Source organism: Panthera tigris, chromosome B1 (assembly GCF_018350195.1).
Source record: "Panthera tigris isolate Pti1 chromosome B1, P.tigris_Pti1_mat1.1, whole genome shotgun sequence".
In the NCBI taxonomy this organism is placed as follows: Eukaryota; Metazoa; Chordata; class Mammalia; order Carnivora; family Felidae; genus Panthera; species Panthera tigris.
This window is the reverse complement of record NC_056663.1, coordinates 146,366,350-146,392,435: the sequence shown is the minus strand read 5'-3', so window position 1 is coordinate 146,392,435 and position 26,086 is coordinate 146,366,350. Positions and strand designations below refer to the sequence as shown.

The 26,086-nt window shown below is 37.0% G+C and overlaps 1 pseudogene; it reads right to left on the bottom strand.

Annotated features, from left to right (window-relative positions):
- Positions 1–2,183: 2,183 nt before the first annotated feature.
- LOC102965515 lies at positions 2,184–25,920 on the bottom strand (annotated as a pseudogene).
- Between the last annotated feature and the right edge of the window lie 166 nt (positions 25,921–26,086).

Sequence of the window (26,086 nt, the reverse complement as noted above, 5' to 3'; positions counted from 1 at the left end):
ATGAGATCATGACCTTAGCCTAAGTTAGCACTTAACCAACTGAGCCACCAGGTGCCCCTTTAATTCCTTTTTCTAATCTTACTAAGTTGGCTAGGATCTCCAGTATAGTAATAGAATTAAAAGTTGGATCCTTGCTGATACTGATTTTTACTATTGAATACAGTGTTTATGGAAGTTTTTTGTGAACACCCTTGATCATGTAGATAGCTTTCTTCTTGTCTAAGTTTATAAATAGTTGTGCTTATTAATGTTGAATTTTATTAAATGGGATTTGCCAGTTTTGACATGATTATGACCTTTCTACTTCTGTTTGATAATTCAAATTTATATTCCTTATAAAAACACAAATTGCTACGATGTATTATCTCTTTTATATGTTGCTGGCTTCAGGTTTTAAATATTTTATTTAGATAGGTCTAAGACTATGAATGAGACTGGCTTGTAGCTTTATTATCTTGTACCACTTATGCTGTCATTTATGGTTATAGCAGTATATTATTAGAATTGAGTAATGTTTCTTTTTTGTATTCCATAAAATAGTGTTAAGTTTGGAGTTAAGGGGCACCTGGATGGCTTAGTCAGTTAAGCTTCCGACTTCGGCTCAGGTCATGATCTCGCGGTTTGTGGGTTTGAGTCCCGTGTCAGGCTCTGTGCTGACAGCTCAGAGCCTGGAGCCTGCTTCGGATTCTGTGTCTCCTCTCTCTGCCCCTCCCCTGCTTGCACTCTGCCTCTGTCTCTCTCTCTCTCTCTCAAAAATAAATAAACATTAAAAACAATTTTTTAAAATTTGGAGCTAAGAGCCTCTTGATTTTTTAGTCAAATTTGTCTGTAGAACAATTTGGGCTGTTATTTTATTAGTTACTAATAAACTAACTTCAGTTTTAAGGCATTTCTTATAAGAAATTATGTTCTGTTGACCTTTTCAAAGGTATTTGAATATTAATTACATATTTGTTTTCTCTACAAACTTCTTGTGAGTACACATTTTTGAATTTTCAAAATGGGATCATGGGGTAGGCATCGTTGCACATTGCTTCTTTCCCACGTTAGGTGTAGAAGACTCATTCATGTTGGCACAGTGCAGATTAGTTTTGATATATGTTGTTTTCCTTACATTATAAGGTAAAATATTTTCTCTTAATTTCCATTAAGAATTTCCTTAATTCAAACGTATGGCTATCATCTAGGTATATTTGCATTACTGAATTTTAGTAAAATTGCATTATGTTCAGAAAGCATGCATTGAGTGATTTCATCCTTTTAAATTTGTTACTTTGCTTTATGTCCTATTAAAGGTCAATTTTTATAAAAAGTTCCTTTTATGGTTGAAAAGAATGTATATACTGCAGTTATTGATGTGATATATATATATATATATATATATATAACATTGTATTATGATTCAGTATATTAATTAATAACATATATGTTAATTCATATTTACAAAATCTTATCTTTGAAGCCTATTCCATCAATAACTAAAAATGGTTTATTAAAATATAGCCACTTTAAGTACAGATCTATTTCTCCCTTCACTTTTGTCAATTTTGTTTTTATCAGTTTTCATAGATTTTATTTCCTCATTTATTTAGAAGAAATTTTATTAGGTGCCTACAAATTTAAAATAATTAAATCTTCCTGGTCCATAGGACTGTTTACCTTTAAAAAATAAATATTGTAAACTCACCAATTTTAACATATCTGATTTGCTACAATCCACTGCAGTTATTCTTTTTTCCCCCAGTTGATCTTGGTGAAAGTGTCCCTTGCTTTGTACTTTATCTCACCTAGATGTGGTCGAGCTATTTCTTTTTTAATGTTAAATTTTATGTTGAAAAATAATATGCATCTAAAGATGTACAAATTATAAGTACACATTTCGACAGTTTATCATAAGGTTAAGCTCACCTGTGTAACTAGCATCCAGATCAAGAAAGATAATTTTAGCAGCATTCCAGAAGCTCCCTCATATCCTCATATGCTCACATATCAATAGCGCTCCAAGAACAACTTGTCCTGACTTCTAACACTATAGGTTACCTTATTTTTTGCAGTTTAATTGCTCTGTGCATCTGTACATTTATTAGCTAGTATTAATGCAGCAAATAGGAAACAAAAGCTCACAAACACTCTACAGAGTTTCACAAGACACATGGCAGGGGAAAAAAGTAACTTAAGAAGGATCAAAGTATCCTAGGGTCTTCATGGATGCATTCCTGGGGACATAGGGGTCTCATTCCTGGAGAGGGCATGCCTACTGGCATCCCTCGAGCAGAGGGAAGCTTGTTGGTGGGCCCATGGGTGGGTCTCATATCAGGTGGAGGAACCATAATGTCTGGAGGTGGTATTGCTTGACCAAAGGAATGGGTGGTGTCCCCCATCCTGGTGGATACTGAGCTGGGGCTCCAACAATGCTGCCAGTCGTAGCAACAAGAGTAGCTGCTACAGTGCCTCTTCCCTGTGGAAGGCCCCCAAACCCTCGGACAGGCTCTGCTAATCCAGCAGGAGCCTGGGGAACTGGAACACCAGCTGGTATTCCTCTGCCAGATCTTCTGCCAACCTCAGGGCCTCCAGCAAATGGTATCTGAGAAATGCCTTTGGGCATTTGGGTACTTTGGCGGGGGGGTGGTCCTTCCACAGTCATGGAAACCAAGTTCTCCCCACACAGCAACACCAGACCCAAGATCCGCTTTTCTTCACGCTCCAGATGCTTCACATTCTTTGGCTTGATCTTCCTGAATTCATCACAATCACAGAGGATCAGGTTCATATGCTTGTCAAAAGCCTTAAAGGTGCCAATGGCCAATGAAGATTTGGCCATCTTGCAGGATACATCTCATTCTATGGTCAATGTGCTGCTGCAACTCGCTTTCCCACAGTCATAGTTGTGTTCCAAAACAGCACCAAATCCAATGTCGATTTCAGGATCCTTAATACCTACCGCTTAGTGAAGACTACAGATAAAGGTATGATGCAGGCACTACCACAACCAGTGCAAGTTGGGACAGAAGCTTCAAACAGTTGATAGAACCTGGTGTTTCATGTGGAAATCAGCTACCTAGATGTTCCAATATGACTGTTACCATCTCTTACTGTCTCAGATGAGAATGCTTGTCTCAGTTCTGCCTGGAAACTTGCCATGGGTACTTGCTGCTGAGATCGCCTTGGGTAAAGCTGACCCTCTTGGTTGCTTAGTGAGGCTGTCCTTCTATGTTTGACTTGGACTTCCACCTCTGGTACATCCTGTGCTTTTCTGTGGTCTGTCTCCAGTGTAGGCAGTCCCTGGCTGGCTCCCTGGCTTGCACTGTTGGCTGCTCCTCAGAACAGACCGTCAGGCATCTCCGGAGATTACTCCACCTTGCTGCTGTAGGTTACTTTTGCCACCAGCTGTTTAGGACCACAAACTCCAGCTAACCACGAAACGTGGGCTCCCTGTTAGTGCCAAGGAAGGAGGATAGCTCATATCCAGCCATGAACACTGACATGGTAAATCCTGCAACCTGCTTCTATCACTGAATACCAGTAACTGTTAGTCATGGACACCAGCCCCTGATCACACCTGAATAGGCTGGAGATGTCAGGAGGAACATTCTCTTACGTTGTATTGATGTTCTATCACAACCCATGAGAACACCAGAGTAATTGATTAGAGTTTTGTTAATGAGCTATCTTGAAGCCCCATGGCCCAAGCAGCAGGATCTCCCTGCTGGAGTCTGATGACTGGTTTTGCCAGGTTGCTCTGCACCTGCCAATCTTGTGGTGGGCAATGGGGGCCACGCAAGCCTGCTACTGATCCTGACTTCCTGAGTTTTTCCCCCAATGAATGCTAGTCCAGCAAGCCTGGTGTACCTGCCATCTGGTCATTTGTCCTTATTTGTTGACATTACTAACTTATTGCTGCTGGAAAAAATTATCTAAAAATGTTAAAGATCCTACTGGGATATTGATTAGTATATCCCTCTTCACAGTGCACAACAAGGCTGAATAATCATGGCTTGGCATTACCAGCCCTGTAGGGATTTGGGGCTCTGACAGAGGTGCTCATGGAAACAGCAGGTGCTTTGGCTCAGTTCCTAAGAGGCCAACTGTGTGCTATCTGCCTGTCTAGCCCCTGTCAGTATCATAGAGATTTGAAGAGAATTTTTACCTTTTTTTTTTTTTTCTTTTTTTTGGGACAGAGAGAGACAGAGCATGAACGGGGGAGGGGCAGAGAGAGAGGGAGACACAGAATCGGAAACAGGCTCCAGGCTCCGAGCCATCAGCCCAGAGCCTGACGCGGGGCTCGAACTCACGGACCGCGAGATGGTGACCTAGCTGAAGTCGGACGCTTAACCGACTGCGCCACCCAGGCGCCCCAGAGAATTTTTACCCTTTAACATATTGTGGGCTTGCCTCTTTTCTGGCTTCCTCCTGTGTCTGTTCCACCATTTCTTGCTGTGATATTTTGGTTCTTTTCACCTTCCAGAAGCCAAATTCCTTACTTTCTGCTTCTGTACTAACACTCCAGTAAAGCCACAGTTTAGCTCCTGCCAGGCCACGTTACTATGTTTATTTTTTTTATCTCATTTATCCAACATTTTCATCTGTTTGTAACAGACATAGTTTTAATATTCCATGTTGATCTCTCTGTGAATTTTAAGCATACTTATTTTAAAGTCTCATTTATTTTCTATTACTTGAGTTTTGTGAGCCTCAATTATTTATTTTGTTGCCTTATCAGATTTCCTTGTATGATTTAGAATTTTAATTTGGTCTTCAGTGGGCAGCTGGCCACTTACTTTTTTTATACTCTGTATATTCACCCTTCCCTTTCCAGTAATTCTGTTGCTGTCCTCATCAGTCTTCTGAGACCATTGCCTAGAGTAGGCTTTATATCAGTGGCTTAAGACTTCCATCCTACCTAATACAGACACAGATGGTTACACATAGAAATACTTATGTGTGTATAGTATATGTATACTATACATACAAGCACATATGTAGAGCATTTTAGGGTTTGTGTGTACATGTATATTTTATGTATATCATGTATATGTTAGTAGACATATGTGTGTTTCCTATCTCTGTCAACTGGAAAAGCCTGATGTGCCAATAACAACTCAGAACTTGGTTTCTAATATTCTCCAATAAAAGAAACCTGGGCTCCTTAGAGAAAAGTCTCATTCTAAAACTGGGGCAGGAAATATACAAGATGAACTGGAGTACCCTAGAGTATCTGCAAGTCAGGAAGTTCTCAAAGCCCTTATTGAGAGACGTATGTCAAAGGTATATGAGAGCCAAACAAAAGAGTTCCTGATGGCCAGAGCTAGAGCAATCTGAGAAAAAAAACAGTAAAGTAGTACTGGATTATAACCCAAAGTATAAAATAACTATTCTGCTATAAATAAATGATTCATAAAGGAATTAAATGGGGAAGAGGGAAATCTGTGCAGAAAAATTCCAGATTTAAGTAAATGTTTTCTCTTAAGGAGATGGTACCTGACATCCCACCCTTTATGTGTAGGCCATACATAGTGACTTCCTTCCTAAGAGTACAATATGGAAAAGGGAAAAAGAACAAGCCTGTAGTAGAGAGATCTGGCAAACACTGCCTCAACCAGGTGATTAATATTAATATCAAGAGTAAGTCATCTTAGTATTAGGTAGGCTTGATATAATGATGAAAATGGTACTTACCCACTGTGGTCTTCCTTTCAAAAAACCATAACTCCAGTCTAATGATTAGAAGGACATCAGACAAGTCTCGATAGAAGGCATCCTACAAAATACCTAACCAGTAGCCTTCAAATCTATTAAGATCATCAAAAGCAAGGAAAGTGGAGAAACTATCACAGCTAAGAGGAGCCTATGGAGATACGGCAACTAAATGTAATGTGATATTATGAGTGGGACTCTCAACAGGAAAAGGATGTTAGATAAAAACTAAAGAAATGTGAGTAAAATATGGAGTTTAGTTAATTATGTATGAATATTGATTTATTATAACAAATATAGCATACTAATGTTAGACGTTAATAGTAGGAGTAATTGGATGTGGGTTATATGGGAACTCACATACTATCTTCTCTTTTTTTTTTTAATTTATTTATTTTGAGAGAGACAGAGAGAATGTGAGCAGGGGAGGGCAGAGAGAGCATGAGAATCCCAAGCAGGTTCTTCAGGGTCAGCACAGAATCTGACATGGAGTTCAAACCCATGAAACTGTGAAATCATGACCTGAGCCAAAATCAAGAATGAAATGCTTAACTGACTGAACCACCCAGGTGCCCCTGTCTTCTCAGTTTTTCTTTAGATTTGAAAGTGTTCTAAATAAGTCTATTTTGAAAAATTACCTGATTTTTTTCAGTTGTGGTCTACGATGGATTTACTATTCTTTCCTTTTCATCTATATGTCTATCCTAAGGCTAATACCATAGGGAATTGATAGAGGGTATTGAAATCAAGTAGTATAGTCATGAGGTATAGCCTAAAACTCTTGTTTTTCAAAATTGTTATCATCTACTCCATATTCTTTGTATTTCTTTATAACATTTAAAATTATCTTGCCAAATTCTATTAGAAGCCTGCTGAAATCACGACTGAGATTATAACGAATCTATAATCAGTTTGGAAAGAACTGATGAGATTACTTATACTGTATCTCTAATTCAGGGACAACAATATATCTCCATTTATTTGGGTTTTATTTCCATTTCTCTCTGCCTGTTGTGGGGAGAGAATTCTTCTTTTACCCTCAAGGTCTTTCAGTTGGACTAAGAATTAAATTTACATGAGACAGGTTAAGAGGAGAAAAAACATGAAGTTTTATTATGTGTGCACAGTGGCCTGATAATTGGACCTAAGGAAATAACCAAGGCAGGCAGTTTTTATACATTTTGGATAAAGAGACCATGAATCTGTGAGAATTTCTAGGATAAGTAAATCAGATGTTTAGGACCTTTAATGAGTAAGGAATTCTAAGCAGAATTTGGGCTGAGGTAGCAGGTGATTAAATAAGGTTTGTGTTTACAATTTTCTCAGCTTTAAAGTCTCTATCTCTGGTGATAAGGATGTCTTTTTACTTCGTAGTATAGGGAGGATGTTTTTCATATGGGAGCTCTGCTTCCTGCTTTCAGGGAGTCAGAGGAGGAGCTTGGGTGGTTTTGCATGGGTTGTTTCTTATTTAATCAATATGCCAATGTGGCACATTTTTGGGGCAGCCTGCCCTTGGTTCCTACATGATGTCCATAATTGTTTCTAATGCATGTCGTTCATGTCTTTTGTTCAGTTCATTTCTAAGTAATTTTCAAACTATTATGAGATGGATTTTAAAATTTTTATTTTTCAACTGTTGTTAGTATGTAAGAATACAATTGATTTTTGTACATTGAACTTGTATCCTGACACCTTACTAAATTTATTTATTGTAGCCTCTTGTAGATTGCTCAGGATTTTTCTCCCAATCATGTCATCTGCTAATAAAGACAGTTTTATTTTTTCTAAAATATTTCTAGCTAGGGGGCTCTTTAATTTTTCCATTCTACTCTCAGTTTTCTGAACTTAGGGAGTTTATTTTCTGCTCTATGCCCTGCTTCCAGGCTTCAGGGACCACTGAGGGAAGTGCATTTGGTTAAGACCTGGAGCACATACAGGCCTCTTTCTCAGTTCTTTTGCTCCTCTGTTTTCAGTGGGCTGCTGGCTTGCACTTTGGATTTCAGTGCACTCTTTCTCAGCTTTTGTGTCTTTCTACCAGCCTGCAGCATATTCCAGGACAGTCCAAGGGAAAGAGTCTGCGTGTGTGTCTGCAGATTTACTGAATTGCTGGGGCTCCTCAAGGAATCTAATACATATGGCAGCCACTAAAAGCACACTCTACATTCGACCAGTTAACTTCTATGTGAAGATTTCGATGGCGTATTTCTACAGCTCTGGCAGAAATAAAAACATTCATGTTTCTTTCCTTCTAGAGAAGACTCTTTGCTGTTTGGAATCTGTATATGTTTCTTTGTATCATCAGGGCTATAAATGGAAAAAAAAACTGTGACGTTGTAGCATATCTTACTCTTATTGCTAGGGTGAAAGCAACAGGCCCTTGCAACTTTCTACATTGTAACAAAGGATGGACATCCTCATAGGGATTTTAATTGGCACAGTGAATTGCTAACATAAAACAGAACCAAACTTTTAGAATTGTGCTTGGAACATTGCAAAGGCCCAGTAAATATTATCAATCAGATACCAGATTGGAAAAGTCTTTTCATCTTTTAATATTCTTCTAACCATGTGAAAGATTACTTTTTAGTGGGGTGCGTAGGGGTGTGTGTGTGTGTGTGTGTGTGTGTGTGTGAGAGAGAGAGAGAGAGAGAGAGAGAGAGAGAGAGAGAGAGATTTTGCTACACTTTAACATGAAATAAATTGATAGGTTTCACAAAAACAAAAGAAAAATGATGAACTGAGTGTGAATTTGCCCTAAGGCATACCCATGGGTAAACCCAATTCATAATTTAATCATACCAAAGTTTTAGTTATAATTTTCTTATAAACTGCATTTTTTAAGAACAGTTTTAGATTTATGGAAAATTATTTGAGGGTAGCATAGAAAGTTCCCATAACAATACTTACATTTGTATGATAAATGTGTTATAATTAATGAACCAATATTATTATTGACTAAAGTCCATATTTTGTTTGTATTTCCTTAGTTTTTACCTAATGTCCTTTTCCACAGTCCCATCCATATTACCAATGTAATAAATTATGTTCAATCATTTGACTTAATTTTTAATAAATTTAATTTCATAATAAGCATTATTTAGTAAGGTTACTTAGAACAAAGTTACTAAAAAGCAGGATTTGCCTGTTAAAAATTTCTCTAAGAATTGTAAATTTATAACTTCATAAACCTTGGTCTACTGTGTCAAGGAAATTTCTTCTTTGGCAAAGAATTTGTGACTGTGGTGTCAGTTGCTACTCTGATAACATCCTGGGAAATGTGCATCCTCTCACGTGTGGCCTGTCACCTGTTCACAGCCCAGACTCTCCTGCCCAAATTTGACCAGCTCGGTTTTCCCCAGACTTCACACAATTAGGCTCTGCTGCCAGTTGACAGGATCTGGGTGCATATACCACCGTGGTATAGGGTAGAACAATATGTGTTACAGAAATGAGGGGAGACAGCTCATCACCGCATAGGCTTCTAGAAACTTTTTCTCAAAAATGCACCTTCAGACTGTAATCCTCTCTAGTTCTCTAGTATGTATCTGTGCTTTGTGGGGATCAACATTAGGCTGCCTGTAGGTCTGGATTCCTGGGTTGTGCAGCACGTAGGGAGGGCACATTGGAAACTGGTTACCTGCAACTTTCTCACTCTTCTCTACTCATTCGGAGTTGTCAGCCTCATAAAGATTCTTGTAGGCAGATTGAATCCAAATTTCAGTTCAACACTTCGATACGTATTCATATATCTCTGGCTTCCTCAGCTCGCTTTATTTCATTTGTGAAATAAATTTTCATCTGTTTTGCACCTTCAAAAATTTTAAATTCCTCAATAACTCCAAAGTCCCATCCCATTTTTACCATGAGTTTGTTGTCAACGTGTTTTCAAAATTATGACATGGATATGTAGAAAATGGCATGGATTTTTGTCTAGGTATTTAACAAATGACTACCTTAAAAACTTAAACAGTTTTCTTACTATGTGTACTTACTTCTTTAGATAATAATCATATCTTGTGAAAATATTTTTCAAAATCTATTTTTCTTGTAATATTGAAGAGACAGTATTTCTCTTTTTTTATTTAATTTTTTTTTTTAATGTTTATTTATTTTTGAAGGAGAGAAAGAGCGTGAGTGGAGGGGGGGTGCAGAGAGAGAAGGAGACACAGAATCCGAAGCAGGCTCCAGGCTCTGAGCTGTCAGCACAGAGCCCGATGCGGGGCTTGAACTCACAAACTGTGAGATCATGATGTGAACTGAAGTTCGATGCTCAACCGACTGAACCACCCAGTCGCCCCTAAGAGACAGTATTTCTAAATACAGTTAGAAACATGAAAATAGATACTCAAGTCTTTTTTACATTAGTGGGAGGGTCTTTTTTAATTTTAGTATACACATAGGGTTGAATTTTGCTTTGAGATGATGTATTATCATATTCAGTACATAGCTTATATTTTCACTTAACCAAGATAGTTTTAAATGAGTGAATGTTGAATATTGCCAAACATCCATATTTAAAAATTTCTTATCAGTATCTATTGAGATGCTTTGTGTGTATAAATTTTTTCTCTTTTGAATATATTTGGTTTAGGGTGTCTCAGTGGTTCATTTGGTTAAGTGTCTCACTCTTGATTTCAGCTCAGGTAATGATCTCGTGGTTCATGAGTTTTGAGCCCCACATCGGCTTCCATGCTGGCAGTGCAGAGCCTGCTTGGGATTCTCTCTCTCTCTCTCTCTCTCTCTCTCTGCCTCTCCCCTGCTCACACTCCCTTGCTCTCTCTCAAACATAAATAAGTAAACATTTAAAAAAAATAGTGTGATCATAACAAATAGTTCATCAACAAAAGATACTGCAAAAACCCACTCTTGAATTTTTTATGTCAAACATTATTTTCATGTTTTGTATATGAAAACTGATGTTTGTAAAGAAATAAGATAACAAAATATAGGCAGGTTATGATAAATATGCTAATTTTGGAGGGAATATTTGAGCATATTTTAATGTATTGACAGAATTGTTTTTTCTTTTTAACATATTTGATATTTGTTTCTTACAAAGAAACTTGTTTTGTATATTACTATGAGATAATCTCACTATTATAAAACATGGATGGAAGGAATCCAAATTACAAGTATACAACCAAAGAGGTTTGAGAATTTACATGAAAAACAATTGTATGTTATTTTTAAAATTGGCATTGGAATCTTCTGACATTAAAGTAAAATCCATTTTGAATTAATTGAAGTTAATTTTAATTTAAAAATTATAGTAAGATCACAATGTTACCTACTTGATCAGGTCAATAATGGAATCATAGAAACTGATAAAATAAAGCACAATTTAATATTAAACCCAAGAAGCTTACATGTCGACTTTATAAACTTTGCACAAATATACCACTTTATCACTAGATTAATCAGCTGATTACCTTAGCTAATTTTTAATATTTAGTGGCTCAAACAATTCCAACAGCACTACAAGAAATAGATTGACTAAAATGAGCCACAGTGAACTGAGCTTTCTGTTTTTATCTGTGTTGACACGTCCAATCATGGCTTAATGTAAGAATGTTTAAATATTAATTTCAGTTAAATTCAAAATGAACTTTACAGGGTGCCTGGGTGGCTCAGTTGGTTAAGCATCTGATTCTTTTTTTCAGTTCAGGTCATAATTTCATGGTCATGAGACTGAGTCTGGCTTGGTGCTCTGTGCTGGGCATGGAATCTGCCTGAGATTCTCTCTTTCCCTCTTTCTCTGTCCCTCCCCTTCTTGCATGCACACATGCACCCTCTTTCTTTCTTAAAAAAATGAATAAATACTTACAAAGTCAAAACCAGAAAACCTCAAAACATTGATAAATAAAAATAAGAGAAATTGGGTTGGTGATCTTTAGATTTCCTTCCAAATCAATTTCTCTGTTATATGATCATTAAATGATTTAACGACATTGCAATTTCTTAGGGCTGCATTTAATCTCCATTGTGTGCCATTATGATCCATTTAAAAATTTTCAGGAGCTGATATTTGGTTGACTTGTATATCAATTTGAATTAGGTAGTTTTCTGAAAAAGTTGTATGTTTGTATTTTCCAGCATTTCTGTGAATTTTTTAGCTGTGGGTATTATCAGGTATTACTTTAACAGCAGGATTTATTCAAATAACTTTCAATAACAAAGCGACATGGTGTGTTCAAATTATCCTAATGTTCATCTAAGTATAGATTTATGGATAAGAAATGTTTTAGAGATTATATGCATGATCCTCTGAATCAAAGCAACCAAAGTAGAGTTAACACTTGGGAATTTCATTCTTACTATAATTTGAATGCATTTAGACATACTGTGATTTCTGATGAAGCTGTTATTAAACATGGCGTTAAGATCTCAGTGGCTTTCTGTTTCCAACCAAGTAGGATTAATTGGTATGGAAATTATTCTCCCATGTAAAACAGCTAAAATACTGGACAAAATATGAGAGATATTTTTCAGACTTTGACAGCAGGCAGTGCAAGACTGGTCACTGCAAGAGGGGGAATGCATAAAGTGAATTCTACACTTACCCTAGCTTTCTGGCTAACGACAATTTTTGGTCTGCAGCAGAAGGGATATGGAAGATGCTATGTCTGGAGGTTAACTACACTGTTTGCAACAAATGCTCTCTTGAAAAGAGACTTGAGGGGCCCAACTCCATGGCTGCCATAGTCTAAACCTTACAAATTATAATTCCACTTCTCCATACATGTACATGGAGCAGCTCCCCATGGGTCTATCTTCTTGAGGGGGAACTTAGAAGAGAGGGCTTAGTGAACTAACTGCAGACTCTGCCTTTGAGGTTGGTTTTGGGGCCTACGCAAGTACTCACTGTCTCCTTCCACCACTGTCCATTCTAAATGCTCCTCATCCTTAGCTTTTATCTGCATGTCATGTTGGCTTACCTGGTGGTATGACCCAAACTGTCATTCTTGAAGGATCTCAGCCCTTGGAAACTATTTACTTTTTAGGCATGTGTCCATTCAGTTATAATTGGGCAAGGGAGTCCCAAGAGATAACCAAGTGGATCAATGGAATTTTACACATTCTTTCCCACTTAGCAAAAGCAGCCCTACCTCCTCTTCATCATCAAGGCAAATTATCTCTTCCAAGATATTGAAGTCTCTTCTTGCTTGCTGGTTTCCAGACAAGAGAAGTTCAAAATGCTGAAAGGATAGCCATAGCTTACGGTTCAAAAAAACCCTCACTGAGTTTTTTTTTTGGCAGGAGTTCACCCCACCATAGGAGTCAGGACCTGTAATTCTACAAAACCCAGAGAGGTGGATGAAAGCACAAATTCCCCCAGTGAGTCATTGGGAAAGATGGTGAGTGGGACTACTTAACACGTCAACGTTTGATTCCTAGGCCCACATAGTCTTTCTTCTACAGAGACAACCACATAGAGTTTTTAGCTGTAGTTTGTGTTACTGCATTCCGGAGGGACATTCTGCCCATTGCCATATGTACACCCATATGTTTCCACTTCAGAACTCTTTGTGTCCAATATTCCAGTGTTTTCCTTCCAGGTTCCTGGCCAGCTGGCCAGGCTTCTGGTCACTTTCCAGGAATCTATATATAGTTTCCATTTCTGCCTACTTCTGTTTCCACACAAAGTGGATGCCAGGTGCACCATTTAAAGGTCGTCCATTGGGAATATTTTCCCTTTCATTGTCTCTCAAAGTCACCCCTGCGTGTGGCTATAATTCAGCTGCCATTCATTTTTAGCTTACATCCATATACTAACTTGAACTATCTGAAATCCAAGCTCAGAGCTTTTTCTTCTTTTTCAGCTGCACCTATAGAACACTCCCACACACGTGCCTGTAAATAGGACCTAAATGTGGGGTGCTGGTACAACTCTATGGGGTGAAATGGGGTCTGGGTTATCTACTCATATATTCTTTTAATGGACTACTGCTTACAATATCCATATTTATGACTCGGCATGTCAACATAATCCAGCTCAAATGGATACTGTGGTCACGTGTTGAATTAATGTTCCATTGCCATGTTATCAGGGTCGGGAGCATGCCAGGATTTGTTTTTCAAAAGGCACCTGATTCACTGCTGCAGATGGAGTAGCCTTATTGCAGAACCCTGCACAACCTAACAATCTGCACTGTGATTATCTTAATGGAGCCTGACATAAACTTAACACTGTATCTCAATAGCCCTGCCACATCTGAGTCCATAGATTCTGCCCTATTGTATAGCCTAAGTGGAAAATCTGCTTCCAGCACAGTTTGAATCTGCTATAGGGCTCTTTTTGCTCCAGGCTCTACTCAAGCTGACAGCTTTTAGTGTCAATGCAACTGACACTAGGTGTGCAATGAATTGCCTCCAGAATGTAAAGATGCCTACCATTATCGTGCTGCTTCCTTTAAATTAAGGAGGGCATGCAAGATGCAGAAATTTGTCTAATACTAATTCTGAGGTGATGCCAGTGGATTCCTCACCAGTGGACTCCTAGGAAATTAATTGACTCTTCATTTGGTTAATCTCCTATTTTCTGAAGCACAGTTTGACCAGGACTTCCAGTGTGCTAGCCGCCTCTTTCTCTTTCTGACTAGACATCATAGATATCATGGTTTAGGATTTTGTTCACCCAAAACTGTAGGCTCTTTGAAAGCGGGGATCATGGTTTCTCCTTCCTGTATATAGCTCCCAACCTGGTAGAGGGCTCAGTAGAGCAGCTCAATAAAAACTTGTCAAATAACTGGCTGTTTCTTAAAACTGCAGTTAGAAGTCTCTAAGCCATTTTTTTCTGGATGGCTCCCTTTTTAAGGAGTAATTTTTTCCCTGGAATATCTGAGAAAGTACAAAAGCTATTTCTCCATCTGCAGTGTAAGCCCAGTTATTACTGTGGAAGATAACAATTTTTGGTTTGTATGGTTATAAGCATGGGTACTAATATGGATAATATTATGTCCAAGTAAAAATTTTCGGTAGAATGTTATTTTACATTAATTCCATTAATGTAAAAATTCTTTCATGTTCTCAGAAGCATACCTGAGATAATCATCCGAAGCTTGAAAAATATACACTTTGTTTTAAAGTGACAGTGTTAATGTATTTGGTTGCACTCTAGTGTTTCCCTTGGGCTGAAAACATGTTGAACATTTTAGCTTTCTAACCTGTAAACAAATAAAAAAAAATGTTTAATTCCCTAGGGAGACATTTTATTTCTGAAGTTTTATGAACTGCTCTCCGTTTTCTCCTCAGGACCCACAGCATTTAAGTGGCTAGTGCTATATAACCTATAATGTGGGGAAACTATGAGATGAGGAGATTCAAAGTTATTATTGTCTCATTTATCTCTCTCTCACGCACACAGAGGAAGTTTCAACACTTAGCTTGACATTGAAGGTACAGTAACACCTTGGATTGGGAGTAACTTGTTCTGTGAGTGTTCTGCAAAATGAGAAAACATTTCTAAGAAATTTTACTTATTAGATAAACAAGTGATGTCTTGCAATATGAGTAGCATGTGATGCCAAATATCACATGATCACAACTGAGCCAATGGTTCTGATCTTTCTCTCTCGCTGTGGGATTATGGGTGATCGTCTCCCATGCTCAGATGCTTATCTCTGGCCGCGGTATTTGGCAGAAATCAATGATTTTTCAGAATGTTGCAATGTGCCCACAACTGGTACTAGTGTATTTTTTTTGTTACTTCAAAGCACCTATGGACAGTCCTTTGCTTTTCCATACAAGAGTAATGTTAGGAATGCTTTGCTTCATTCCAGGTTAGGCTGCTTCCAGATAGAGCCGCTTCCCTCTGCTGTCTTATTGCCAGTTACATTAAATACAGTATATGATAAGAGTTTATTAATACTGTACTATAGTCAACATCCATTAGTGATAGAGAAAGTCATCCTAGACAATAAGTCTCCTCTCTCGTCTCCTTCACACAAGCCACGAAGGTTTTCAAAGGGAAGTGCAGGTTCATTTGTTTATATTTCTTTATATTTTGTATTTTATTTGCTATTTTGTATTAATTACAGTATTGCAATCATTTTTATATGAATATTTTGGGGTTGTGGAATGAATCATCAGAGTTTCCACTTTTTCTTATGGGGAAATTCACTTTGATACACAAGTGCTTTGGATTACAAGCATGTTTCTGGAATGATGCTTGCAAAGTGAGGTTTTACTATATATGTGTGTGTGTGTGTGTGTGTGTGTGTGTGTGTGTGTGTGTGTGTATATATAGACCTTGCCTTTTGAGAGCTTACAATTTATAAGAGATGAGACATTTCATAAATAAGATCAAAACTAGTAATTTAAACTGCATGCGACTAGGGGCACCTGGGTAGCTCGGTTAGTTAAACGTCTGACTCTTGCTTTCAGCTCAGGTTATGATCTCATGGTTTGTGAGTCTGAGCCCTGAGCTGGGCTCCACACTGACAGTACAGAATCTGCTTGGGATTTTTTCTCTCCCTCTCTCTCTCTCTGCCCCTCCCCCCTTTCTCTGAAATAAATAAATAAATAAGCAAACAAATAAACTACACGTGACTAATGCAAAAATCCCATAGTCCTATAGAGGCAGGGAGGTTATTTCTAGCTTTATTTATCCCTGAAGATTTAATAGAAGAGGTGGCTAGCTCTTGGGAAGTAGTTAAAATGGCCAGAAGTGAAGAGAAAAAGAAAATTCCTTCCAGAGATTGCCCTGTAGCCATGAATGCATGACATGGGAAAGTAGGTACCTTAACAGTGTTTAACTGGCAACACATTGCAGACTGTGTTGGTAAGGGTGGCTCCAATATGGGTTGGCATGGTACTTTCACTGATCTTGTCTTTATATAAACGTCAATAATTCTGTTCATGATGGAACTTTCAGCATTAATTTGGATGTTTTTAAACATAATGCACTAAAATACTACCTCTCATAATTATTGAGTTCTTTGACACCTCATTAAACTTTGCATCAGAGACATTTACCTTGACTACAGTCCCAGCCTGGATAAAGAAGAAATGGGAATAAAAAAAGAATGATTTCTGCTTTGGAAAACTGGATAACAATTCATACATAATAAACTAGCATATTATATGGGTGCATGTTCTTAGTGAACATCAAGTATAACAGGGTTTTTAAAAATTGTGCTAAAATTTTTCACAGAGCTAGAACAAACAATCCTAAAATTTGTATGGAACTGCAAAAGACCCTGAAAGCCAGAGCATTCTTGAAAAAGAAAAGCAAAGCTGGAGGCATCACAATTGCAGACTTCAAGTTATATTACAAAGATGTAGTGATCAAAACAGTATGGTACTGGCATGAAAACAGACACATAGGCCAATGGAAAGAATAGAAAACTCAGAAATGAACCCACAACTATATGGTCAACTAACCTTTGACAAAGGATAGAAGTATACCTAATGGAAAAAGTCTCCTCAAAAAGTGGTGTTTGGAAAACTGGACAGCAACCTGAAAAAGAGTGAAACTGGACCCCTTTCTTATACCATACACAAAAATAATTTCAAAATGGCTTAAAAACCTAAATATGAGACAGGAAACCATCAAAATCCTAGAGGAGAACATAGGCAGTAAGTAAGCTCTTTGACATCAGTTCATAGCAACTTCTTACCAGGTATGTCTCCTGAGGCATGAAAAACAAAAGCAAAAATAAACTACTGGGACTTCATCAGGGTAAAAAGCTTCTGCACAGCAAAGGAAACAATCAACACAACTAAAGGCAACCTTCAGAATGGGAGAAGAGATTTGCAAATGACAAATCTGATAAAGGGTTAGAATCTAAAATATCTAAAGAACTTTTGAAACTCAACACCCCAAAAATGAATAATCCAATTAAAATATCAGGAGACGTGAACAGACATTTTCTAAAAGAAGACATACGCATGGCCAACAGACACCTGAAAAGGTGCTCAGCATCACTTATCAGGAAGATGCACATCAAAAGTAAAATAAAATATCACCTCCCACCTATCAAAATGGCTAAAATCAACAGCACAAGAAACAACAGGTGTTGGTGAGGATGTGAAGAAATGAGAATTCTCCCACACTGTTGGTAGGAATGCAAACTGGTGCAGCCACCCTGGAGAAGAGTTATGGAGGTTCCTCAAAAAATTAGAAATAGAGCTATGCTACAATCCAGCAATTGCACTATTAGGTGTTTATCCAGAGGATACAAAAATACTGATTTGAAGGGATACATGCACCCCAATATTTATAGAAGCATTATTAATAATAACCTAATTAGGAAAAGAGCCCAAAGGCCCATTAACTGATGAATGAATAAAGAAGATGTAATTTATACATATCCAGTGGAACATTAGCCATAAAAAAGAATGAAATCTTACCATTGGCAATGATACGGGTGGACCTAGAGTGTATGGTGCTAAGTGAAATAAGTCAGTCAGGAAGACAAATACCATGTGATTTCACTCATGTGGAATGTAAGAAACAAAACAGATAAACATTGGAGAAAAAAAAAAGATGCAAACCAGAAGACAGACTCTTAGCTGTGGAGAACAAACTGAGGGTTGCTGGAGGGAAAGTGAGCAGGGGTATGGATTCAATGGGTGATGGGTATTAAGGAGGGCACTTCTTATGATGAGCACTGGGTGTTGTATGTAAGTGACGAATCATGAAATTCCACATCTGAAACTAGTATTACACTGTATGTTAACTAACTGGAATTTAAATAAAAACATGAAAAAAATTGTGCTAAAAAACATATAGTATAAAATTACCATCTTCACCATTTTTAAGGGTCCAATTCAAAGGTGTTGACCTATATACTCATGTTGTTGTGTAACATCTCTGGAACTTTTCTCACCTTGCAAAACTGAACTCTATGCCATTTAACAATACTCCCTCTTTCTTCCTCCCCTTAGCCCCGAGTACCTGACATTCTACTTTTTGTTTCTAATCAATATGACTCCTTTAGATTCCTCATATAAGTGGAAGCATAGAATTTGTCTTTTGTGACGTACTTCACTTAGCATAATGTCCTCAAGATTCATTCATGTTGTAACATGTAACAGGATTTCCTTTCCTTTTAAGACTGAATAACTTTCCATTGTGCTATTTGCTGTTGATGGGTATTTGGATTGTTTCTAGTGGGCTATTGTGGATGATGTTGTTGTGAACATGATGTGCAAATATCTCTTCAAGACACAGCTTTCAACTCTTTTGGATAGATATTTAGAAGTGGTATTGCTGGATCTTATGTTAATTCTATTCTTAATTTTTTTTAAGGAACTGTTATACTGTTTTAGAGGTAAAGTGAGTTTTGCCATTTCATAATCCCACCGAAAGTGCACAGAGGTTCCACGTTTTCTATCCCTTTCTATATCTTCAGCAGCACTTCTGCCTATTCAGGTTTTTGGCTCAGTTTTTAATCACACTACTTACTTTTTTGTAGTTGAGTTATAGGAGTTCTTTGTATATTATGGATATTAACGCTTTATCAGATACATGATTTGCCAATATTTTCCCCTACTCCATAGGTTGGTTGTCTTTTCACTCCATTGATTGTGTCCTTTGCACAGAAGTTTTTAAGTATAATGTAGCCCCATTTCTCTATTTTTGCTTTTATTTCCTATGCTCTCAGTGTCAAGTCCAAGAAATCTTTGTCACATTCAATGTCGTGAAGATTTTCTTTATGTTTTATTCTAGGATCTTACAGTTTTTGGGTCTTTCATTTAGGTTTTTAACCCATTTGAGTTAATTTTAGTATATAGTTTGATCCAACTTTGTCTTTTAATAACTGTAGCTTTGTAATGTTTTAGGGAATAAGGAAGTGTGAACCTCCAACATTGTTCTTTTTTTTTTTTTCTTAATTTTTTTTTTAACGTTTATTTATCTTTGAGACAGAGACAGAGCATGAATGGGGGAGAGTCAGAGAGAGGGAGACACAGAATCTGAAACAGGCTCCAGGCTCTGAGCTGTCAGCACAGAGCCCAACGCGGGGCTTGAACTCACGGACTGCGAGATCGTGACCTGAGCCGAAGTCGGCCGCTCAACCGACTGAGCCACCCAGGCGCCCCTCCAACATTGTTCTTTTTAATGCTTGCTTTGGTTATTTGTAGTCCCTTGAAATTCTAAATGTATTTTAGAATAGATTTTTCTTCTTGAAAAAATTTGATAGGGATTGCATTGATTCTTAGATCACTTTGGGTAGTATGGACATTTTAACAATATTATGTCTTCCAGTCCATGAACACAGGATGTCTTGCCATTAATTTGTGTCTTTTTAAACTTGTTTTATCAATATTTTGTAGTTTTTAGGCTTTCATCTTTTTTTAAAAGTTTGTTTACTATTTTGAGAGAGAGATCACATATCCGTGAGGGAGGGACAGAGAAAGAGGAGATTCCACTCTGTCAGCGCAGAGCCAGACTTGGGGCTCAATCTCAAGGGTGAGATCATGATCTGAGTTGAAATCAAGAGTCAGACACTTAACCAACTGAGCCGCTCAGGCACCCTAGGCTTTCACCTTCTTGCTTAGGTTTATCCATAAGTATTTTATGCTTTCTAATGCTATTATAAATGACATTGTTTTCTTAATTTTCTTTTTGGATTATTGATTGCTAGTATATACCCTGCAACTTTACTGAATTTGTTTATTAGTGTACTGACAGTACACTACAAAGTACTATGGAGTTTATATTTGATAGCAGTATGGCGCAGGGGATGAGACTAGTCCTTTGAACCCCACACTGGTCACACTACATATGAAAGACTGTATCTGGTTATGCTTTCAACTTAAGAGGGACTTTGGCTAAATAACCAATATTCTGGAATTCCAGGATTGTATTATCTGCTTTTATATAATGACAGACTATTTTTATGGCAGAAGAAGCAGATTTTACATCTGTTACTGTAAACAATAGAGGACACATTACTAGGTGGATATTTACCAGAAATAATCTCTACTTTAGGAATTCACTCATTTTAAGAATTGTCTAATGGGGGATACCTGGACGGCTCAGTCGGTTAAGCGTCCAACTTCGGCTCAGGTTACGATCTCACAGTTCATGAGTTCAAGCCCCGCATCTGGCTCTCTGCTGTCAGCACAGAGCCTGCTTTGGATCCTCTGTTCCTCTCTCTCTTTGCCCCTATTTTGCTCATGATTGTTTGCTCTCTCTCTCTCTCTTTCTCTCAAAAATAAATAAACCTTAAAAAAATAATTGTCTAATGGAATGAATTAACTCAAAAAACTATAAGCCTCTTATCTCCATTAGCTTCCAAACTTAGATTATAAAATCACATAATGTTGGAATATCATCAATCTGTTGAAATATTTTCATTAATAATTTGCCAATAATTGATATATATATATATCAGTAAAACTGAAATTTGATATATCTATTTTATTTTGACATATATTAGATAAATCCATGTTTTTTTGTGGTTTACACTTTTTTTTAAAGTACACTTGGCACACAATGTTACATTAGTTTCAGGTGTACAACATAATGATTCAACATCTCTAGACATTATGCTGTGCTCACCACAAGTGTAGATAACCTACATCATCACACAATACTATTACAGTATCATTGACTGTATTCCCTATGTAGTGCCTTTTATTTCCGTGACTTACTCATTCTATAAATGGAAGTCTATGTCTCTTCCTCTCCTTCACCCATTTAGCCTACCCACCCCCACTTCCCTTTGGCAACCATCAATTTCTCCTCTTATAGATCTGATTCTGCATTTTGTTTGTGCATTTGTTTTGTTTTTTAGATTCCACAAGAGTAAAATTGTATATTTGTGTTTCTCAGTCTGACTTATTTCACTTAGCATAATACCCTTAAATCCATCCATGTTGTTTCAAATGGCATGATCTCATCCTTTTTTATATCTACATAATATTCTGTTGCATTCATGTGTGTGTGTGTGTGTGTATGTGTACATACAGACCACATCTTTTTTTTTTAATTTTTTTTTCTTTTTAATGTTTATTTATTTTTGGCAGAGAGAGCATGAGCGGGGGAGGGGCAGAGAGAGAGGGAGAGGCAGAATCGGAAGCAGGCTCCAGGCTCTGAGCTGTCAGCACAGAGCCCGACGCAGGGCTTGAACTCACAGACCATGAGATGATGACCTGAGCCGAAGTCAGACGCTCAACCGACTGAGCCACCCAGGCGCCACACAGACCACATCTTTATCCATTCATCTATCAGTGGACACTTAGGTTGCTTCCATATCTTCACTATTATAAATAATGCTTCAATATCTGTAAGAGCATATATATCTTCTCAAATTAGTGTTTTTGTTTTCTTTGGGTGAGTATCCAGTAGTGGAATCACTGGATCATATGGCATTTCTAATTATTTATTTGTTTGCTTATTTTTTATGAGAGTGCAAATGGGGGAGAGGGGCAGAGAGAGAGAGAGAGAGAGAGAGAGAATCTTAAAGCAGGCTCCACACGCAGTATGGAGCCTGATGTAGGGCTTGATTCCAGAAACTTGGGATCATGACCTGAGCAGAAATCAAGAGTTGGATACTCAATCAACTGAGCCACCTAGGCACCTTTCTATTTTTAATTTTTTGAAGAAGCTCATACTATTTTCCACAGTGCTGCACCAATTTATGTTCTCACCAACAGTGCATAAGGGTTTCTTTTCTCCACATCCTTGCCAATTCTTACTTTTTGTCTTTTGATTCTAGCCATTCTGACAGGTAAAATGTGATATTTCATTGTGGTTTTGATTTGCATTTTCCTTTTGATTAATGATGTTGAGCATTGTTTTGTGTGTCTTTGGCCCTCTACACATCTTCTCTGGAAGAATTCTATTCAGGTTCTTTGTCCATTTTTTAATGAGATTATTTTTGTTTTGGTGTTGATTTGTATAAGTTCTTTATATATTTTGGATATTAATATCTTATTGGATATAGCATTTGCTATAGCATTTGCTATCTTCTCCCATTCAGTGGGTTTCCTTTTGGTTTTGTTGATGGTTTCCTTTGTTGTGCAAAATCTTTTATTTTGATGTAGTCCCAATAGTTCATTTTTGCTTTTGTTTCTCTCACCTTAGAAGACAAATCTAGAAAAATGTTGTTATGGTTTATGTCAAAGAAATTATTGCCTGTGTTCTCTTCTAGGATTTTGATAGTTTCCTGTCTCACATTTAGGTCTTTCATCCATTTCGAATTTATTTATGTGTAGGGATCCAGTTTCATTCTTATACAGGTGGCTGTCTAGTTTTCCTAGCACCATTTATTGAAGAGACTGTCTTTTCCCGATTGTATTTTCTTGTCTCCTTTGGCATAGATTAATTGACCATCTAAGTGTGGGTTTATTTCTGGGCTCCCTATTCTGTTCTGTTGATCTATGAGTCTATTTTTATGCCAATTCCATTCTGTTTTGGTTACTACCGCTTTGTAGAATATCTTGAAATCTGGGATTGTGACACCTTCAGCTTTGTTCTTTCTTAAGATTTCTTTGACTATTCAGGGTCTTTTGTGGTTTCATACAAATTTTAGTATTACTTGTTCTAGTTCTGTGAAAAATGTTATTATTTTGATAGGGATTGCATGAAATCTGTATGTAATCTTTGACTAATATGGACATTTTAACAATATTTATTCTTCCTATCCATGAGCATGGAATATCTTTCCATTTGTGTTATCTTCCATATTCTTCATCATTATTTTATGGCTTTCAGAGTCCTGGTCTTTTACCTCTTTGGTTAAGTTTATTCCTAGATATTTCATTATATTTGGTGCAACTGCAAAGAGAATGGTTTTCTTAATTTCTCCTTCTGCTACTTCACTATTAGTGTAGAAATGCTACTGATTTCTGGGTGTTAATTTTGTATCTAGCAACTTTACTGAATTCGTTTATTATTTCTAATTTTTGATCGAGTCTTTAGGATTTTCTATGTACAGTATTATGTTATCTACAAATAGTGGCAGTTTAACTTCTTCCTTACCAAATGGATGCTTCTTATTTCTTATTGCTGTGGCTAGGACTTCTAGTACTGTGTCTCATAAAAGTGATGACAGTGGACATCCTTGTCTTGTTCTTCATTTTAGAGGAAAAGCTCTCATTTTTTCACCATTTAGTATGATGTTAGTCTTGAGTTTTCAATGTGGCCTTTATTATGTTGAGGTATATTGCATCTAATGCCATTTTGTTGAAATTTATTTCATGAATAGATGTTGAATTTTGTCAAATGTTTTTTCTTCATCTATTGAGATTATCATACGATTGTTTATCCTTCATTTTGTTAATGTGTATCACATTGATTTGTGAATACTGGACCATCCTTACACTTCTTCAATAAATCCCACTTGATCATGATGAAGGGGATCTTTTTAATGTATTGTTGTATGCAGTTTGCTAATATTTTGTTGAGGATTTTTGCATTTATAACAGTTTTTGACCTATAGTCCTCTTTTTTTGTGGTGTCTTTGTCCAGTTTGGGTATCAGGGCAATGCTGGCCTTGTAGAATGTGTTTGGAAGGTTTCCTTCTTTCCCAGTTTTTTTGTTTGTTTGTTTTGTTTTTTTAAAATAGTTTGAGAAGAATGGATATTAACTCTTTTTTAAATGGTTGGTAGAATTCACCTGTGAATCCCTCTGATCCAGGACTTTCATTTTTTGGTACTTTTTTTTGATTACCAATTCAATTTCATTACCTGAAATCAGTCTATTCAGATTTTCTATTTCTTCTCGATCCCATTTTGGAAGACTGTATGTTTCTAGGAATTGATCCATTTCTTCTAGGAGGTCAAATTTGTTGGTGTATAATGTTTCATAGTACTCTCTGTAGCCCTTTGTATTTCTATGATATAAGTTGTTACTTCTCTCTCACTTCTTATTTGAGTCCTTTCTCTTTTTTTCTTGATGAGTCTGGCTAAGGGTTTACCAGTTTTGTTTATCTTTTCAGATAAATGCATGTTTTATTTTATAAATGCATGTAATTTTAAGGGGTTCATTTCTGAAGTGGATATGAATACAAATTTATATGTTCATATAAAATATATTAAGAAAACAGGGATCTGAAAATTAGTGGTTTAAATAAAAAATCGAAATTTTCTAATCTCTAATACCCAAAGCCTGTAATGTTAGGTTTTATTTATTTTCAGACTGGTTTTAGAAAAAAAAAGAAATTCTATTTATTTCACTATTATAAGGATTCTCAAAAAACTTTCAAATGGTCAGCTAGAATTTACATATTTATTTGGGTACTAATTTTGTTCCAAGAATGACAAAATTATGTGTATAAAAGTAAAAGGCAAAGAGAAACAGCTCATGTGGCAATTGCTGTGTGATATCACTGCGGACAAAAACTATTGGTTTGTCACAACTTGGAGTTATTTAGCTTGTAAAATGCCAGTGTTTACTTCTGTATGGCAGCTGAGTGGTGATGTGTATAATAAAATCCTGAAATACTGGAATGCTTACTCATTTTCCACTATTTCTGGTTTAAGTAATAAAAATTATGGCTTAGTGATTCTGCCTGAAATATTCATGTAAACACTCTTCTCCCCAGCTCCATTCTTCCCTCCCTGGCATCCATGACAGCTGTGTTGACTTTACAGTTGGTAATTTTAAGAATGTGCTGGGGAAAGGAACATGGGAATAAAGGAGAAAATTTTCTCTGTTCAGCCTTGGCAGATGTCTGGAATTCATGCCCAGTGAACTTATATTCAGTGTAGGGAAATATCTCATCAAGAAGATAATTTTGTATTAGAAATTTCACAGATGTAGAGGAAAAAACTACCTGCATGCTCTTTTTGCTGTGAAAGAATAGTATCTGCCTTATTGATGTTTACACATTTTCAGTGGTGGCCACCACAGTTACCAAGTCTTTTTAGATATGCCTTTCTTTCCCATTTCTTTCCCACTTCCTCATTGAACTCCATACTTCTGGCAGCCTGTTGTGATACTGAGGTGGGCTCTACTGGCCACAGAGTCTTTATTGTGTCTTGTGAATATCTTGTGTCTTCTGACACAGTGGCATAGTCGAATGCTCTTGCTGCACAGGAGGTTGCTTAGACCTGTAAAACCTAATGCCTTGAGATTTCCTTCCTGATCCCACATTTCTCCAAACTGAAAATATTCCCAAACTTAATCAGAATCCTAATCTACAGCTACAATGAAGGGTTTGGAACCTTAAGTACTTGCTGGGGACCACTAACTCTGTCATGTTCTTCTCGCACACTGTTTTCTTCCCTGTGTTTACATTCCAGATCTTTAAGCTGCATTTCTTTATGGTCCATGTTTTCTGCACTCATTTACTTAAGTGTTTTTGGGGTTGTTGTTGTTGTTCCATTATGCTGTCCCCCATTACTTGTGAGAGGGCTCAGTTGAATTTCAAATACTCTAATATGCGTAAGTTCGTTTCTTTCTTTTTCTAACACCTTTAAAGCAATTACTATTTTCTGT